We start from the raw sequence: 15,616 nt of genomic DNA on the forward strand, positions 1-15,616 counted from the left end.
AAGCATTATTAAACATCAGCGGAATTCCGAGAACAATGGAAGAGTTCCGAAGCATTTTTAAACATCAGCAGAATTCTGAGAACAATGGAAGAGTTCCGAAGCATTTTTAGACTTCAGCGGAATTCCGAGAACAATGGAAGAGTTCCAAAGCATTTTTAAACGTCAGCGGAATTCCGAGAAAAATGGAAGAGTTCTGAAGCATTTTTAAACGTCAGCATAATTCCGAGAACAATGGAAGAGTTCTGAAGCATTTTTAAACGTCAGCGGAATTTTGAAAACAATGGAAGATTTCCGAAGCATTTTTAAACGTCAGCGGAATTCTGCGCACACTGGAAGAGTTCCGAAGCATTTTTAAACTTCAGCGGAATTTGGAGAACAATCGAAGAGTTCCGAAGGATTTTTAAAAGTCAGCGGTATTCCGAGAACAATGGAAGAGTTGTGAAGCATTTTTAAGCGTCAGCGGAATTCCGTGAACAATGGAAGAGTTCCGAAGCATTTTTAAATGTCAGCGGAATTCCGAGAACAATAGAAGGTACCAAAGCATGTTTAAACTTCAGCGGAATTCCGAGAACAATGGAAGAGTTCTGAAGCATTTTTAAAAGTCAGCGGAAGTCTGAGAACAATAGTAGAGTTGTGAAGCATTTTTTAGCGTCAGCAGAATTCCGAGAACAATGGAAGAGTTCCGAAGCATTCTTAAACTTCAGCGGAATTCCGAGAACAATGGAAGAGTTCCGAAGCATTTTTAAAAGTCAGTGGAATTCTGAGAACAATGTAAGAGTTCCGAAGCATTTTTAAACTTCACCGGAATTCCGAGAACAATGGAAGAGTTCCGAAGTATTCTTAAACTTCAGCGGAATTCTGAGAACAATGGAAGATTTCCGAAGCATGTTTAAACGTCAGCGGAATTCTGTGAACACTGGAAGAGTTCCGAAGCATTTTTAAACGTCAGCAGAATTCCGAGAACAATGGAAGAGTTCCGAAGCATTTTTAAACATCAGCGGAATTCCGAGAACAATGGAAGAGTTCTGAACTTTTTTAAATGTCAGCGGAATACCGAGAACAATGGAAGAGTTCCGAAGCATTTTTAAACTTCTGCAGAATTCCGAGAACAATGGAAGAGGTCCGAAGCATTCTTAAACTTCAGCGGAATTCCGAGAACAATGGTAGAGTTCCGAAGCATTTTTAAATGTCAGCGGAATTCCGAGAACAATAGAAGAGTTGTGGAGCATTTTTAAGCGTCAGCGGAATTCCGAGAACAATGGAAGAGTTCCGAAGCATTTTTAAACTTCAGCAGAATTCCGAGAACAATGGAAGAGTTTTGAAGCAATTTTAAGCGTCAGCGGAATTTCGACAACAATGGAAGAGTTCCGAAGCATTTTTAAAAGTCAGCGGAATACTGAGAACAATAGAAAAGTTGTGAAGCATTTTTAAGCGTCAGCGGAATTCCGAGAACAATGGAAGAATTCCGAAGCATTTTTAAACTTCAAAACTTCAGCAGAATTCCGAGAACAATGGAAGAGTTCCGAAGCATTCTTAAACTTCAGCGGAATTCCGAGAACAATGGAAGAGTTCCGAAGCATTTTTAAAAGTCAGCGGAATTCCGAGAACAATGGAAGAGTTCTGAAGCATTTTTAAACTTCAGCAGAATTCCTGGAACTATGGAAGAGTTCCGAAGCATTTTTAAAAGTCAGCAGAATTCCGAGAACAATAGAAGGGTACCAAAGCATGTTTAAACTTCAGCGGAATTCTGAGAACAATGTAAGAGTTCCAAAGCATTTTTAAACTTCACCGGAATTCCGAGAACAATGGAAGAGTTCCGAAGCTTTTTTAAACATCAGCGGAATTCCGAGAACAATGGAAGAGTTCTGAAGCATTTTTAAAAGTCAGCAGAATTCCGAGAACAATAGAAGGTACCAAAGCATGTTTAAACTTCAGTGGAATTCTGAGAACAATGTAAGCGTTACGAAGCATTTTTAAACTTCACCGGAATTTCGAGAACAATGGAAGAGTTCCGAAGCATTTTTAAACGTCAGCGTAATTCCGAGAACAATGGAAGAGTTCTGAAGCATTTTTAAACGTCAGCATTATTCCGAGAACAATGGAAGAGTTCTGAAGCATTTTTAAACGTCAGCGGAATTTTGAAAACAATGGAAGATTTCCGAAGCATTTTTAAACGTCAGCGGAATTCTGCGAACACTGGAAGAGTTCCGAAGCATTTTTAAACTTCAGCGGAATTTGGAGAACAATCGAAGAGTTCCGAAGGATTTTTAAAAGTCAGCGGAATTCCGAGAACAATGGAAGAGTTGTGAAGCATTTTTAAGCGTCAGCGGAATTCCGAGAACAATGGAAGAGTTCCGAAGCATTTTTAAACGTCAGCGGAATTCCGAGAACAATAGAAGGTACCAAATCATGTTTAAACTTCAGCGGAATTCTGAGAACAATGTAAGCGTTCCGAAGCATTTTTAAACTTCAACGGAATTCCGAGAACAATGGAAGAGTTCCGAAGCATTTTTAAACGTCAGCGTAATTCCGAGAACAATGGAAGAGTTCTGAAGCATTTTTAAACGTCAGCGGAATTCTGCGAACACTGGAAGAGTTCCGAAGCATTTTTAAACTTCAGCAGAATTTGGAGAACAATCGAAGAGTTCCGAAGCATTTTTAAACTTCACCCGAATTCCGAGAGCAATGGAAGAGTTCCAAAGCATTTTAAAAGTTCAGCAGAATTCCGAGAACAATTGAAGAGTTCCGAAGCATTTTTAAATGTCAGCGGAATGCCGAGAACAATGCAAGATTTCCGAAGCATTTTTATATGTCAGTGGAATTCCGAGATTAATGGAAGAGTACCGAAGCATTTTTAAACTTCAGCAGAATTCCGAGAACAATGGAAGAGTTTCGAAGCATTTTTAAACTTCAACGGAATTTCGAGAACAATGGAAGAGTTGCGAAGCATTATTAAACGTCAGCGGAATTCCGAGAGCAATGGAAGAGTTCTGAAGCATTTTTAAACTTCAGCAGAATTCCGAGAACAATGAAAGAGTTTCGAAGCATTTTTAAACTTCAACGGAATTCCGAGAACAATGGAAGAGTTCCGAAGCATTTTTAAACGTCAGCGGAATTCCGAGAACAATGAAAGAGTTGCGAAGCATTATTAAACGTCAGGGGAATTCCGAGAACAATGGAAGAGTTCTGAAGCATTTTTAAGCGTCAGCGGAATTTTGAAAACAATGGAAGATTTCCGAAGCATTTTTAAACGTCAGCGGAATTCTGAGAACAATGGAAGAGTTCTGAGCATTTTTAAACTTCAGCAGAATTCCGAGAACAATGGAAGGGTTCCGAAGCATTTTTAAACTTCAGCGGAATTTGGAGAACAATGGAAGAGTTCCGAAGCATTTTTAAAAGTCAGCGGAATTCCGAGAACAATGGAAGAGTTGTGAAGCATTTTTAAACGTCAGCGGAATTCCGAGAACAATGGAAGAGTTCCGAAGCATTTTTAAACTTCAACGGAATTCCGAGAACAATGGAAGAGTTCCGAAGCATTTTTAAACGTCAGCGGAATTCCGAGAACAATGAAAGAGTTGCGAAGCATTATTAAACGTCAGGGGAATTCCGAGAACAATGGAAGAGTTCTGAAGCATTTTTAAGCGTCAGCGGAATTTTGAAAACAATGGAAGATTTCCGAAGCATTTTTAAACGTCAGCGGAATTCTGAGAACAATGGAAGAGTTCTGAAGCATTTTTAAACTTCAGCAGAATTCCGAGAACAATGGAAGGGTTCCGACGCATTTTTAAACTTCAGCAGAATTCCGAGAACAATGGAAGGGTTCCGAACCATTTTTAAACTTCATCGGAATTACGAGAACAATAGAAGAGTTCCGAAGCATTTTTAAACATGAGCAGAATTACGAGAACAATGGAAGAGATTTAAAGCATTTTTAAACTTCAGCGGAATTCCAAGAACAATAGAACAGTTCCGAAGCATTTTTAAACTTCACCCGAATTCCGAGAGCAATGGAAGAGTTCCAAAGCATTTTAAAAGTTCAGCAGAATTCCGAGAACAATTGAAGAGTTCCGAAGCATTTTTAAATGTCAGCGGAATGCCGAGAACAATGCAAGATCTCCGAAGCATTTTTATATTTCAGCGGAATTCCGAGAACAATGGAAGAGTACCGAAGCATTTTTAAACTTCAACAGAATTCCGAGAACAATGGAAGAGTTTCGAAGCATTTTTAAACTTCAACGGAATTCCGAGAACAATGGAAGAGTTCCGAAGCATTTTTAAATGTCAGCGGAATGCCGAGAACAATGCAAGATTTCCGAAGCATTTTTATATGTCAGCGGAATTCCGAGAACAATGGAAGAGTTCCGAAGCATTTTTAAACTTCAGCGGAATTACGAGAACAATGGAAGAGCTCCGAAGCATTTTTAAACATGAGCAGAATTACGAGAACAATGGAAGAGATTTTAAGCATTTTTAAACTTCAGCGGAATTCCGAGAACAATAGAAGAGTTCCGAAGCATTTTTAAACTTCACCCGAATTCCGAGAGCAAAGGAAGAGTTCCAAAGCATTTTAAAAGTTCAGCAGAATTCCAAGAACAATTGAAGAGTTCCGAAGCATTTTTAAACGTCAGCGGAATTTTGAAAACAATGGAAGATTTCCGAAGCATTTTTAAACGTCAGCGGAATTCTGCGAACACTGGAAGAGTTCCGAAGCATTTTTAAACTTCAGCGGAATTTGGAGAACAATCGAAGAGTTCCGAAGGATTTTTAAAAGTCAGCGGAATTCCGAGAACAATTTAAGAGTTGTGAAGCATTTTTAAGCGTCAGCGGAATTCCGAGAATAATGGAAGAGTTCCGAAGCATTTTTAAACGTCAGCGGAATTCCGAGAACAATAGAAGGTACCAAAGCATGTTTAAACTTCAGCGGAATTCTGAGAACAATGTAAGCGTTCCGAAGCATTTTTAAACTTCAACGGAATTCCGAGAACAATGGAAGAGTTCCGAAGCATTTTTAAACGTCAGCGTAATTCCGAGAACAATGGAAGAGTTCTGAAGCATTTTTAAACGTCAGCAGAATTCTGCGAACACTGGAAGAGTTCCGAAGCATTTTTAAACTTCAGCAGAATTTGGAGAACAATCGAAGAGTTCCGAAGCATTTTTAAACTTCACCCGAATTCCGAGAGCAATGGAAGAGTTCCAAAGCATTTTAAAAGTTCAGCAGAATTCCGAGAACAATTGAAGAGTTCCGAAGCATTTTTAAATGTCAGCGGAATGCCGAGAACAATGCAAGATTTCCGAAGCATTTTTATATGTCAGTGGAATTCCGAGATTAATGGAAGAGTACCGAAGCATTTTTAAACTTCAGCAGAATTCCGAGAACAATGGAAGAGTTTCGAAGCATTTTTAAACTTCAACGGAATTTCGAGAACAATGGAAGAGTTGCGAAGCATTATTAAACGTCAGCGGAATTCCGAGAGCAATGGAAGAGTTCTGAAGCATTTTTAAACTTCAGCAGAATTCCGAGAACAATGAAAGAGTTTCGAAGCATTTTTAAACTTCAGCAGAATTCCGAGAACAATGGAAGAGTTTCGAAGCATTTTTAAACTTCAACGGAATTCCGAGAACAATGGAAGAGTTCCGAAGCATTTTTAAACGTCAGCGGAATTCCGAGAACAATGAAAGAGTTGCGAAGCATTATTAAACGTCAGGGGAATTCCGAGAACAATGGAAGAGTTCTGAAGCATTTTTAAGCGTCAGCGGAATTTTGAAAACAATGGAAGATTTCCGAAGCATTTTTAAACGTCAGCGGAATTCTGAGAACAATGGAAGAGTTCTGAAGCATTTTTAAACTTCAGCAGAATTCCGAGAACAATGGAAGGGTTCCGAAGCATTTTTAAACTTCAGCGGAATTCCGAGAACAATGGAAGAGTACCGAAGCATTTTAAAACGTCATCCGAATTCCGAGAACAATGGAAGAGTTCCGAACCATTTTTAAACTTCAGCGGAATTACGAGAACAATGGAAGAGTTCCGAAGCATTTTTAAACATGAGCAGAATTACGAGAACAATGGAAGAGATTTAAAGCATTTTTAAACTTCAGCGGAATTCCAAGAACAATAGAACAGTTCCGAAGCATTTTTAAACTTCACCCGAATTCCGAGAGCAATGGAAGAGTTCCAAAGCATTTTAAAAGTTCAGCAGAATTCCGAGAACAATTGAAGAGTTCCGAAGCATTTTTAAATGTCAGCGGAATGCCGAGAACAATGCAAGATCTCCGAAGCATTTTTATATGTCAGCGGAATTCCGAGAACAATGGAAGAGTACCGAAGCATTTTTAAACTTCAACAGAATTCCGAGAACAATGGAAGAGTTTCGAAGCATTTTTAAACTTCAACGGAATTCCGAGAACAATGGAAGAGTTCCGAAGCATTTTTAAATGTCAGCGGAATGCCGAGAACAATGCAAGATTTCCGAAGCATTTTTATATGTCAGCGGAATTCCGAGAACAATGGAAGAGTACCGAAGCATTTTTAAACTTCAGCAGAATTCCGAGAACAATGGAAGAGTTTCGAAGCATTTTTAAACTTCAACGGAATTCCGAGAACAGTGGAAGAGTTGCGAAGCATTATTAAACGTCAGCGGAATTCCGAGAGCAATGGAAGAGTTCTGAAGCATTTTTAAACTTCAGCAGAATTCCGAGAACAATGAAAGAGTTTCGAAGCATTTTTAAACTTCAGCAGAATTCCGAGAACAATGGAAGAGTTTCGAAGCATTTTTAAACTTCAACGGAATTCCGAGAACAATGGAAGAGTTCCGAAGCATTTTTAAACGTCAGCGGAATTCCGAGAACAATGAAAGAGTTGCGAAGCATTATTAAACGTCAGCGGAATTCCGAGAACAATGGAAGAGTTCTGAAGCATTTTTAAGCGTCATCGGAATTTTAAAAACAATGGAAGATTTCCGAAGCATTTTTAAATGTCAGCGGAATTCTGAGAACAATGGAAGAGTTCTGAAGCATTTTTAAACTTCAGCAGAATTCCGAGAACAATGGAAGGGTTCCGAAGCATTTTTAAACTTCAGCGGAATTTGGAGAACAATGGATGAGTTCCGAAGCATTTTTAAAAGTCAGCGGAATTCCGAGAACAATGGAAGAGTTGTGAAGCATTTTTAAACGTCAGCGGAATTCCGAGAACAATGGAAGAGTTCCGAAGCATTTTTAAACTTCAACGGAATTCCGAGAACAATGGAAGAGTTCCGAAGCATTTTTAAACGTCAGCGGAATTCCGAGAACAATGAAAGAGTTGCGAAGCATTATTAAACGTCAGGGGAATTCCGAGAACAATGGAAGAGTTCTGAAGCATTTTTAAGCGTCAGCGGAATTTTGAAAACAATGGAAGATTTCCGAAGCATTTTTAAACGTCAGCGGAATTCTGAGAACAATGGAAGAGTTCTGAAGCATTTTTAAACTTCAGCAGAATTCCGAGAACAATGGAAGGGTTCCGACGCATTTTTAAACTTCAGCAGAATTCCGAGAACAATGGAAGGGTTCCGAACCATTTTTAAACTTCAGCGGAATTACGAGAACAATAGAAGAGTTCCGAAGCATTTTTAAACATGAGCAGAATTACGAGAACAATGGAAGAGATTTAAAGCATTTTTAAACTTCAGCGGAATTCCAAGAACAATAGAACAGTTCCGAAGCATTTTTAAACTTCACCCGAATTCCGAGAGCAATGGAAGAGTTCCAAAGCATTTTAAAAGTTCAGCAGAATTCCGAGAACAATTGAAGAGTTCCGAAGCATTTTTAAATGTCAGCGGAATGCCGAGAACAATGCAAGATCTCCGAAGCATTTTTATATTTCAGCGGAATTCCGAGAACAATGGAAGAGTACCGAAGCATTTTTAAACTTCAACAGAATTCCGAGAACAATGGAAGAGTTTCGAAGCATTTTTAAACTTCAACGGAATTCCGAGAACAATGGAAGAGTTCCGAAGCATTTTTAAATGTCAGCGGAATGCCGAGAACAATGCAAGATTTCCGAAGCATTTTTATATGTCAGCGGAATTCCGAGAACAATGGAAGAGTTCCGAAGCATTTTTAAACTTCAGCGGAATTACGAGAACAATGGAAGAGCTCCGAAGCATTTTTAAACATGAGCAGAATTACGAGAACAATGGAAGAGATTTTAAGCATTTTTAAACTTCAGCGGAATTCCGAGAACAATAGAAGAGTTCCGAAGCATTTTTAAACTTCACCCGAATTCCGAGAGCAAAGGAAGAGTTCCAAAGCATTTTAAAAGTTCAGCAGAATTCCAAGAACAATTGAAGAGTTCCGAAGCATTTTTAAACGTCAGCGGAATTTTGAAAACAATGGAAGATTTCCGAAGCATTTTTAAACGTCAGCGGAATTCTGCGAACACTGGAAGAGTTCCGAAGCATTTTTAAACTTCAGCGGAATTTGGAGAACAATCGAAGAGTTCCGAAGGATTTTTAAAAGTCAGCGGAATTCCGAGAACAATTTAAGAGTTGTGAAGCATTTTTAAGCGTCAGCGGAATTCCGAGAATAATGGAAGAGTTCCGAAGCATTTTTAAACGTCAGCGGAATTCCGAGAACAATAGAAGGTACCAAAGCATGTTTAAACTTCAGCGGAATTCTGAGAACAATGTAAGCGTTCCGAAGCATTTTTAAACTTCAACGGAATTCCGAGAACAATGGAAGAGTTCCGAAGCATTTTTAAACGTCAGCGTAATTCCGAGAACAATGGAAGAGTTCTGAAGCATTTTTAAACGTCAGCAGAATTCTGCGAACACTGGAAGAGTTCCGAAGCATTTTTAAACTTCAGCAGAATTTGGAGAACAATCGAAGAGTTCCGAAGCATTTTTAAACTTCACCCGAATTCCGAGAGCAATGGAAGAGTTCCAAAGCATTTTAAAAGTTCAGCAGAATTCCGAGAACAATTGAAGAGTTCCGAAGCATTTTTAAATGTCAGCGGAATGCCGAGAACAATGCAAGATTTCCGAAGCATTTTTATATGTCAGTGGAATTCCGAGATTAATGGAAGAGTACCGAAGCATTTTTAAACTTCAGCAGAATTCCGAGAACAATGGAAGAGTTTCGAAGCATTTTTAAACTTCAACGGAATTTCGAGAACAATGGAAGAGTTGCGAAGCATTATTAAACGTCAGCGGAATTCCGAGAGCAATGGAACAGTTCTGAAGCATTTTTAAACTTCAGCAGAATTCCGAGAACAATGAAAGAGTTTCGAAGCATTTTTAAACTTCAGCAGAATTCCGAGAACAATGGAAGAGTTTCGAAGCATTTTTAAACTTCAACGGAATTCCGAGAACAATGGAAGAGTTCCGAAGCATTTTTAAACGTCAGCGGAATTCCGAGAACAATGAAAGAGTTGCGAAGCATTATTAAACGTCAGGGGAATTCCGAGAACAATGGAAGAGTTCTGAAGCATTTTTAAGCGTCAGCGGAATTTTGAAAACAATGGAAGATTTCCGAAGCATTTTTAAACGTCAGCGGAATTCTGAGAACAATGGAAGAGTTCTGAAGCATTTTTAAACTTCAGCAGAATTCCGAGAACAATGGAAGGGTTCCGAAGCATTTTTAAACTTCAGCGGAATTCCGAGAACAATGGAAGAGTACCGAAGCATTTTAAAACGTCATCCGAATTCCGAGAACAATGGAAGAGTTCCGAACCATTTTTAAACTTCAGCGGAATTACGAGAACAATGGAAGAGTTCCGAAGCATTTTTAAACATGAGCAGAATTACGAGAACAATGGAAGAGATTTAAAGCATTTTTAAACTTCAGCGGAATTCCAAGAACAATAGAACAGTTCCGAAGCATTTTTAAACTTCACCCGAATTCCGAGAGCAATGGAAGAGTTCCAAAGCATTTTAAAAGTTCAGCAGAATTCCGAGAACAATTGAAGAGTTCCGAAGCATTTTTAAATGTCAGCGGAATGCCGAGAACAATGCAAGATCTCCGAAGCATTTTTATATGTCAGCGGAATTCCGAGAACAATGGAAGAGTACCGAAGCATTTTTAAACTTCAACAGAATTCCGAGAACAATGGAAGAGTTTCGAAGCATTTTTAAACTTCAACGGAATTCCGAGAACAATGGAAGAGTTCCGAAGCATTTTTAAATGTCAGCGGAATGCCGAGAACAATGCAAGATTTCCGAAGCATTTTTATATGTCAGCGGAATTCCGAGAACAATGGAAGAGTACCGAAGCATTTTTAAACTTCAGCAGAATTCCGAGAACAATGGAAGAGTTTCGAAGCATTTTTAAACTTCAACGGAATTCCGAGAACAGTGGAAGAGTTGCGAAGCATTATTAAACGTCAGCGGAATTCCGAGAGCAATGGAAGAGTTCTGAAGCATTTTTAAACTTCAGCAGAATTCCGAGAACAATGAAAGAGTTTCGAAGCATTTTTAAACTTCAGCAGAATTCCTAGAACAATGGAAGAGTTTCGAAGCATTTTTAAACTTCAACGGAATTCCGAGAACAATGGAAGAGTTCCGAAGCATTTTTAAACGTCAGCGGAATTCCGAGAACAATGAAAGAGTTGCGAAGCATTATTAAACGTCAGCGGAATTCCGAGAACAATGGAAGAGTTCTGAAGCATTTTTAAGCGTCATCGGAATTTTAAAAACAATGGAAGATTTCCGAAGCATTTTTAAATGTCAGCGGAATTCTGAGAACAATGGAAGAGTTCTGAAGCATTTTTAAACTTCAGCAGAATTCCGAGAACAATGGAAGGGTTCCGAAGCATTTTTAAACTTCAGCGGAATTTGGAGAACAATGGATGAGTTCCGAAGCATTTTTAAAAGTCAGCGGAATTCCGAGAACAATGGAAGAGTTGTGAAGCATTTTTAAACGTCAGCGGAATTCCGAGAACAATGGAAGAGTTCCGAAGCATTTTTAAACTTCAACGGAATTCCGAGAACAATGGAAGAGTTCCGAAGCATTTTTAAACGTCAGCGGAATTCCGAGAACAATGAAAGAGTTGCGAAGCATTATTAAACGTCAGGGGAATTCCGAGAACAATGGAAGAGTTCTGAAGCATTTTTAAGCGTCAGCGGAATTTTGAAAACAATGGAAGATTTCCGAAGCATTTTTAAACGTCAGCGGAATTCTGAGAACAATGGAAGAGTTCTGAAGCATTTTTAAACTTCAGCAGAATTCCGAGAACAATGGAAGGGTTCCGACGCATTTTTAAACTTCAGCAGAATTCCGAGAACAATGGAAGGGTTCCGAACCATTTTTAAACTTCAGCGGAATTACGAGAACAATAGAAGAGTTCCGAAGCATTTTTAAACATGAGCAGAATTACGAGAACAATGGAAGAGATTTAAAGCATTTTTAAACTTCAGCGGAATTCCAAGAACAATAGAACAGTTCCGAAGCATTTTTAAACTTCACCCGAATTCCGAGAGCAATGGAAGAGTTCCAAAGCATTTTAAAAGTTCAGCAGAATTCCGAGAACAATTGAAGAGTTCCGAAGCATTTTTAAATGTCAGCGGAATGCCGAGAACAATGCAAGATCTCCGAAGCATTTTTATATTTCAGCGGAATTCCGAGAACAATGGAAGAGTACCGAAGCATTTTTAAACTTCAACAGAATTCCGAGAACAATGGAAGAGTTTCGGAGCATTTTTAAACTTCAACGGAATTCCGAGAACAATGGAAGAGTTCCGAAGCATTTTTAAATGTCAGCGGAATGCCGAGAACAATGCAAGATTTCCGAAGCATTTTTATATGTCAGCGGAATTCCGAGAACAATGGAAGAGTTCCGAAGCATTTTTAAACTTCAGCGGAATTACGAGAACAATGGAAGAGCTCCGAAGCATTTTTAAACATGAGCAGAATTACGAGAACAATGGAAGAGATTTTAAGCATTTTTAAACTTCAGCGGAATTCCGAGAACAATAGAAGAGTTCCGAAGCATTTTTAAACTTCACCCGAATTCCGAGAGCAAAGGAAGAGTTCCAAAGCATTTTAAAAGTTCAGCAGAATTCCAAGAACAATTGAAGAGTTCCGAAGCATTTTTAAACGTCAGCGGAATTTTGAAAACAATGGAAGATTTCCGAAGCATTTTTAAACGTCAGCGGAATTCTGCGAACACTGGAAGAGTTCCGAAGCATTTTTAAACTTCAGCGGAATTTGGAGAACAATCGAAGAGTTCCGAAGGATTTTTAAAAGTCAGCGGAATTCCGAGAACAATTTAAGAGTTGTGAAGCATTTTTAAGCGTCAGCGGAATTCCGAGAATAATGGAAGAGTTCCGAAGCATTTTTAAACGTCAGCGGAATTCCGAGAACAATAGAAGGTACCAAAGCATGTTTAAACTTCAGCGGAATTCTGAGAACAATGTAAGCGTTCCGAAGCATTTTTAAACTTCAACGGAATTCCGAGAACAATGGAAGAGTTCCGAAGCATTTTTAAACGTCAGCGTAATTCCGAGAACAATGGAAGAGTTCTGAAGCATTTTTAAACGTCAGCAGAATTCTGCGAACACTGGAAGAGTTCCGAAGCATTTTTAAACTTCAGCAGAATTTGGAGAACAATCGAAGAGTTCCGAAGCATTTTTAAACTTCACCCGAATTCCGAGAGCAATGGAAGAGTTCCAAAGCATTTTAAAAGTTCAGCAGAATTCCGAGAACAATTGAAGAGTTCCGAAGCATTTTTAAATGTCAGCGGAATGCCGAGAACAATGCAAGATTTCCGAAGCATTTTTATATGTCAGTGGAATTCCGAGATTAATGGAAGAGTACCGAAGCATTTTTAAACTTCAGCAGAATTCCGAGAACAATGGAAGAGTTTCGAAGCATTTTTAAACTTCAACGGAATTTCGAGAACAATGGAAGAGTTGCGAAGCATTATTAAACGTCAGCGGAATTCCGAGAGCAATGGAAGAGTTCTGAAGCATTTTTAAACTTCAGCAGAATTCCGAGAACAATGAAAGAGTTTCGAAGCATTTTTAAACTTCAGCAGAATTCCGAGAACAATGGAAGAGTTTCGAAGCATTTTTAAACTTCAACGGAATTCCGAGAACAATGGAAGAGTTCCGAAGCATTTTTAAACGTCAGCGGAATTCCGAGAACAATGAAAGAGTTGCGAAGCATTATTAAACGTCAGGGGAATTCCGAGAACAATGGAAGAGTTCTGAAGCATTTTTAAGCGTCAGCGGAATTTTGAAAACAATGGAAGATTTCCGAAGCATTTTTAAACGTCAGCGGAATTCTGAGAACAATGGAAGAGTTCTGAAGCATTTTTAAACTTCAGCAGAATTCCGAGAACAATGGAAGGGTTCCGAAGCATTTTTAAACTTCAGCGGAATTCCGAGAACAATGGAAGAGTACCGAAGCATTTTAAAACGTCATCCGAATTCCGAGAACAATGGAAGAGTTCCGAACCATTTTTAAACTTCAGCGGAATTACGAGAACAATGGAAGAGTTCCGAAGCATTTTTAAACATGAGCAGAATTACGAGAACAATGGAAGAGATTTAAAGCATTTTTAAACTTCAGCGGAATTCCAAGAACAATAGAACAGTTCCGAAGCATTTTTAAACTTCACCCGAATTCCGAGAGCAATGGAAGAGTTCCAAAGCATTTTAAAAGTTCAGCAGAATTCCGAGAACAATTGAAGAGTTCCGAAGCATTTTTAAATGTCAGCGGAATGCCGAGAACAATGCAAGATCTCCGAAGCATTTTTATATGTCAGCGGAATTCCGAGAACAATGGAAGAGTACCGAAGCATTTTTAAACTTCAACAGAATTCCGAGAACAATGGAAGAGTTTCGAAGCATTTTTAAACTTCAACGGAATTCCGAGAACAATGGAAGAGTTCCGAAGCATTTTTAAATGTCAGCGGAATGCCGAGAACAATGCAAGATTTCCGAAGCATTTTTATATGTCAGCGGAATTCCGAGAACAATGGAAGAGTACCGAAGCATTTTTAAACTTCAGCAGAATTCCGAGAACAATGGAAGAGTTTCGAAGCATTTTTAAACTTCAACGGAATTCCGAGAACAGTGGAAGAGTTGCGAAGCATTATTAAACGTCAGCGGAATTCCGAGAGCAATGGAAGAGTTCTGAAGCATTTTTAAACTTCAGCAGAATTCCGAGAACAATGAAAGAGTTTCGAAGCATTTTTAAACTTCAGCAGAATTCCTAGAACAATGGAAGAGTTTCGAAGCATTTTTAAACTTCAACGGAATTCCGAGAACAATGGAAGAGTTCCGAAGCATTTTTAAACGTCAGCGGAATTCCGAGAACAATGAAAGAGTTGCGAAGCATTATTAAACGTCAGCGGAATTCCGAGAACAATGGAAGAGTTCTGAAGCATTTTTAAGCGTCATCGGAATTTTAAAAACAATGGAAGATTTCCGAAGCATTTTTAAATGTCAGCGGAATTCTGAGAACAATGGAAGAGTTCTGAAGCATTTTTAAACTTCAGCAGAATTCCGAGAACAATGGAAGGGTTCCGAAGCATTTTTAAACTTCAGCGGAATTTGGAGAACAATGGATGAGTTCCGAAGCATTTTTAAAAGTCAGCGGAATTCCGAGAACAATGGAAGAGTTGTGAAGCATTTTTAAACGTCAGCGGAATTCCGAGAACAATGGAAGAGTTCCGAAGCATTTTTAAACTTCAACGGAATTCCGAGAACAATGGAAGAGTTCCGAAGCATTTTTAAACGTCAGCGGAATTCCGAGAACAATGAAAGAGTTGCGAAGCATTATTAAACGTCAGGGGAATTCCGAGAACAATGGAAGAGTTCTGAAGCATTTTTAAGCGTCAGCGGAATTTTGAAAACAATGGAAGATTTCCGAAGAATTTTTAAACGTCAGCGGAATTCTGAGAACAATGGAAGAGTTCTGAAGCATTTTTAAACTTCAGCAGAATTCCGAGAACAATGGAAGGGTTCCGACGCATTTTTAAACTTCAGCAGAATTCCGAGAACAATGGAAGGGTTCCGAACCATTTTTAAACTTCAGCGGAATTACGAGAACAATAGAAGAGTTCCGAAGCATTTTTAAACATGAGCAGAATTACGAGAACAATGGAAGAGATTTAAAGCATTTTTAAACTTCAGCGGAATTCCAAGAACAATAGAACAGTTCCGAAGCATTTTTAAACTTCACCCGAATTCCGAGAGCAATGGAAGAGTTCCAAAGCATTTTAAAAGTTCAGCAGAATTCCGAGAACAATTGAAGAGTTCCGAAGCATTTTTAAATGTCAGCGGAATGCCGAGAACAATGCAAGATCTCCGAAGCATTTTTATATTTCAGCGGAATTCCGAGAACAATGGAAGAGTACCGAAGCATTTTTAAACTTCAACAGAATTCCGAGAACAATGGAAGAGTTTCGGAGCATTTTTAAACTTCAACGGAATTCCGAGAACAATGGAAGAGTTCCGAAGCATTTTTAAATGTCAGCGGAATGCCGAGAACAATGCAAGATTTCCGAAGCATTTTTATATGTCAGCGGAATTCCGAGAACAATGGAAGAGTTCCGAAGCATTTTTAAACTTCAGCGGAATTACGAGAACAATGGAAGAGCTCCGAAGCATTTTTAAACATGAGCAGAATTACGAGAAC

This window comes from Phyllobates terribilis, unplaced genomic scaffold, assembly GCF_046119375.1.
Source record: "Phyllobates terribilis strain yellow unplaced genomic scaffold, ASM4611937v1 Scaffold_1__5_contigs__length_1240528914, whole genome shotgun sequence".
In the NCBI taxonomy this organism is placed as follows: domain Eukaryota; kingdom Metazoa; phylum Chordata; class Amphibia; order Anura; family Dendrobatidae; genus Phyllobates; species Phyllobates terribilis.